We start from the raw sequence: 5000 nt of genomic DNA on the forward strand, positions 1-5000 counted from the left end.
TGCGCGTAAAAAAAAGTCCACACTTTGGTTGTGTGTCCCTTTCACTTGCTGTTTGGTGTGTGGTTTGCTCAGTAGTTATAGGATAGACCTTTGTCGGTTTCTAACCCCTTAGCTGCTGAATCGTGGGTCAAAATCAAACGATGACAAACTTCCAAATTCTTGTCCAAAGTAGTCTGAGAAATTGGAAACATATTTCATTGAAAGGGGCTTTTTTCTTTTTCTTTTTAAACCAAATAAGCAAAATTCAAGACATTAAAGCTGAAATGGTTCCATCTGCACATATTACACGTAATCCTTGGAACTGATATTGTCCTGAAAGATATGAGGGTTGAAAATAATAATTACTGTGATTTTTTTTGTAGCAACGAAAACGCCAATATTGAGCACATATTCTGGATATGCGAACATTCAAAACACGTTCAGCAGAATTTTGGAGAGTTAGTGAGGGTGAAATGTGTAGCATGTACCAACATTGAAATGACTGAAAGCATGATACTGTTTGGAATTGCCCAAAGTGCACGCACTGATAAAGATTTTGACCTGTTAATACTTCTTGGAACAATGCACATCTATAAATGTAATTTTGACAAATGTAGACCCAACTCAGCAGCTTTTGAAAGATACATTTCCTGGCGTTACAAAATAGAACACATTGCAACAATGCAACACATCATACAGGACTTTAAAGCCTATCACTAAATTAGCGATACTGTGTGTGTGTGTGTGTGCGCGTGTGTGTGCGTGTGTGTGTGTGTGTGTGTGTGTGTGTGCGTGCATGCGTACCTGTGCATGAGTGTGTACGCGCTCGTAGGCATGTGTGTGTTAAAAAAACGAAACAAAACAAAGCAAAAACAAAACAAAACAAAACAAAAACCACCCTCACTTTCTTCATGTTGACCTGGCCACTGAGACGGAGAGAGAGGGGGTGTGGGGTGGGCAGAATAGTTGAAACGGGAAAGGTGGGTTGGCGAAACAGGACAAACTGTCAGTAATAATAATAATAATAATTTGTTTTTCTATATTGCGCTGTGCTATAATACTAGCATAAGCCAGCTCTAAGCACTTTACAACCCAGGACCTAAAAGTGAAACAAGATAGCATATAAAAAGTAGTAGAAACATAAAACAGAATCATTAGACGGGCAACTTTATATTCAATTCTGGTTTGAACAGGCAACCAGTGAAGTGTCCGCCTCAAGAAAGGCAATTTAGAATGGCCGCGGCACTATAAAAAAAAAAAGTAGGCGAAAGAAAAAGAAAGAAAAATGTAAATGAATAAATAAATAAATATATAGATAGATAAAATGAATAAAGTAAAATAAGATAAAATAAAAGTAGCAGATAAAACCGCACTGTTGGATGTGGAGGCGATATCAACTAGAAGTCCTGTCATACCACACAGGCCCATAACAGCGATAACAGTTTATCAGAATATCACTGTAAATCAGTCCTCGGGGAAGGGGTATTTTGTCAACAAGAAAGAGATAACAACAACCAACTATAGTTGGTTGATTTTTTTTTCTGGGTCGTGGTCGAGGAGTGGGGTGGACTTGCAAAAGAGTCGTGAGTCGGATTTTTAAGTCGGTGAGCTGGCTTGATGGTTTCTTTAATTGCCTTTCTTCTGGATCATTCGTAAACATTTAAATAGGCCAGGAGTCATGTAAACTAAAGAAAAAAGAAGAAGAAAGAAAGAAAAGATTTGTGTGGAGGCACATAAATACCAAAATGATAGCAAGCCAGTTTAGTTGATTGGATTTTATTTTGTTTGTTTTCTTAGACAGATGTTCCAAACATATTTGGTTTGTTTGTTTTCCTAGACAGATGTTCCAAACAACTTTTCTCTCTCTCTCTCTCTCTCTCTCTCTCTTTTTTTTTTTTCGTAGAGGTGTAAATGAATGCTGAAAGGAAGGCACGGAAAAGCTGGCCAGATTGGTTGTTATAATATTTCGTTTCTTTGTTTCGCTTGTTTTGTTTTCTTGTTCAAAACATTTTTAGTTGGCGTGTGGTGTGTGCCGTGTTTGAGCAGTTATGGCTAATCCCACCTTTTGCGTGTTTCCTTTCGTTGTTTGATAATTGGTTCACTCTCATCAGCCAGAACTGATTGAGTATCTGTCTTTTTCTTCCACTGAGTCAGGCTACCCCCTCACCCCTTCCCCCTCACCCCCAGCTTTGACTTCGTGTGGGTTGTGCGTGTGGCCTGCATTAGACAGAGGTTGCTTTTGAAAATCTTTTTTTTTTTTTTTTTTTTTTTCCTTGTTTATATAGCTGAACAGTGATTTTCGATATTATTACTGTTCCTTTCTTTGTTTCTTTCTTTGTATTGTGTTTTTTTTTAAAGAAATGAACTGTTGTTTTCCTCCGATATGTTTGTTCCTTGAGGTGTCTACATGATTATGTTGATAGAGATATACATTCTTTTTTTTTTTTTTTCATCAGTCTGGCTGCTTGTTTATTTATGTATAAGTATACGTATGCATACTTTTGTTTGTTTGTCTTTTTTTTTCTCAGTATAACTGTTCGCTGATTTCTCTGCAAGTAAATCTGCGCATTCTTTTGTACTGAATCACGCAAGGTTATATATAGCCTTGATAAAGGGTGCGAATAAGCAGTATGAACAGCTGAATCAAACAGACGTTGGGGAAAAAAAAAAGAACGAAAAAAAAAGAAAAGAAAAACGCCAGAGATTATCAAGACCACAGGAGGCTGAAGCCCCCTATAGCTGTGTGTGTGACTGAACCCATGCGTGACATATGGTCGTTTGGCAACTGTCCCCAAACAATGGCAAGGAAGCCAGAGACAATGGTGTCGCCATGGTGGCGCTGGAGGACGCCAGTATGGTAATGGTTCCGTGGCGTGTGTTTACCTTTTCTCGCTTGAACTTCAGGCCATGGGGGGAAAAAAGAAGCAACAACAACAACAAAAAAACAACAAAAGCAAACACAAACATCGACCAAAAAGGAAGGAGAGAAAAAAAAGAGAAACAAACAAACAAAGCATTGAGTGAGGTATAATCTACCATCTGCTGGTGTTGGTGGTGGTTGATGGTTGATGTGGTGTTCCTGCAGCTGTTGATTTTTTTTTTTTTTTTTTGGGGGGGGGGGGGGGGCGAGGGGGGGTATTGTCTGATGTCGTCGTTGTTGTTGTTTGTTGTGCCTGTTCCAGTGGATCTGATGGCGATGATGATGGTGACGTTGTTGTTGTTACTGCTCCTGTTGATGTCGCTGGTTGTTAGCGCTGATGCAGTTGTTGTTGATGATGATGGTAACTTCTTGCATCTACATTTCCCTCCTCATCCTTAACACGCGTGTGTGTCAGTGTGTGTGTTGGCATATATGTGTGTGTGTGTGTGTGCGTGCGTGCGTGCGTGTGTGTGTTTGAGGGGCGTTCCTACGTGCATGTCATTACTATGTCTCTATGTGTATTTCTGTGTGTTTTTGAATGCATATACTCATGGATGAGTTTTGGAGAAAGAAGGTTTAGAAGAGCATGTAACGTGTGTAGATGGGGTTGCGGGGAGAGGGGGGAGGGGGTAGGTGAGTGAGGACGGTGGACAGGTATATCCTCAGCCTTTCCTTTATGCGTGACCCTTCCTCCTCTGTGTGTGTGTGTGTGTGTGTGTGTGTGTGTGTGTCTTATCCTTGGTTTCCTTTGTGACTGAAAGTCTCCGCTGCCTATGAAAAAACAGAAAGACTTGAGAAGCGGAAAAGGGCCGACCCTAACTGCGACCTGTCACGATAGAGACCCTTGTGTGACCGCTTCTGCACTGAGGCAGGCAGCGTGTGAGGTCTGTCCCATACAGGCGCCCCCATTGTCTAAAGCCCAGAGCAGAAACTGTGGGGAGGAGAAGGTTCCCAGTAGTTGCGTTGTTGCACGCTAGATGTCTTTCCTCTGCCCCCCCCTCCCCACCCTCCCACCCACCCACTCATTTCTTTTCGTCGTTCTTGGTTTCATGCCCAAGGAGGACCCACAGAGTTTGTTGTTGTTGTTTTTGTGTGTGTGTGTTTTTGTTTTGTGTGTGTGTGTGTTTAAGGTGGAAAGAACGGTGGGTTCAACATGAGTTTCTGCACGCTAGTTTTCCTTTCCGTCATGCGTGACAACCTTGGAGAAGAAAGAAGTATATATATGCATACACACACATGTATGTATGTACATATGTGTATATATATATGTGTGTGTGTGTGTGTATTCGTCTGTGTGTCTGTGTGTTTATTTGTTATGATACCCTTGTTATCGTGTGTTTAACACTTTTTTTTCACCTTTTCTTTTTGTTTGTTTTGTACCAGCCCGATTTTATTTTTCTGGTCAAGGCCTTGGCGCTGAGATGCACTGCTCTCAATATTTTGACTGCGTGGGCGTGCGTGCGTGCGTGCGTGTGTGTGTGTTTCATCTGTCTCCCTCTTCGGTTCTTTCTCTCCACCCCCCCCCCCCCCCACCCCCCCTTCTTTATCTGCGTGGTGTTGCGTTATTGTTTTGTTTCGGTTTCACTGCACATTTGTTTGAGCACAAAGTGTGATGCATATTTGACTCTTCTTCATTGTTCGGTTAATTGGAATCTTATGAAAATAGAGTAAACGTGGATGATGTCTTGTTAGTTTTGTTGTTTTTGTTGTTGTTGTTTTGTATAATCGTGCAGGAAGTTTTGCTTCCTGTAGGTTTGATACTCATGTTTAGACACAGAAAAGGAAACGGATACTTTTTTTGTGATTTATTTTGCATGAGTCTGAAGGAAGAGTGTGTGGTTTATCTGATTTTTTTTCAATGATAAAGATAATGGATATTTACCCGCACAGCACACTGTTCTTGAACCTGGTCTGGGTGCTTTACAAAAACGCATGGCTGTGTGCATAGCATATTATGCTACATCTACACACTGAAATATGACTTGCAAACTACACACACGCGCGCGCGCGCACACACACACACACACACACACACACACACACACACACACACACACACACACAAGCGCAATGCATACATATATATAAACAAACATTGCAC

General features: G+C 41.1%; 1 protein-coding gene across 8 annotated transcripts in view; it reads left to right on the forward strand.

The window, feature by feature from the left end:
* The window catches only part of LOC143280583 (regulator of G-protein signaling 22-like), a 132128-nt gene that overhangs the window by 124966 nt on the left and 2162 nt on the right, over nucleotides 1–5000 (forward strand). The window lies entirely within an intron of this gene.

This window comes from Babylonia areolata, chromosome 3, assembly GCF_041734735.1.
Source record: "Babylonia areolata isolate BAREFJ2019XMU chromosome 3, ASM4173473v1, whole genome shotgun sequence".
NCBI classification, from domain to species: Eukaryota; Metazoa; Mollusca; class Gastropoda; order Neogastropoda; family Buccinidae; genus Babylonia; species Babylonia areolata.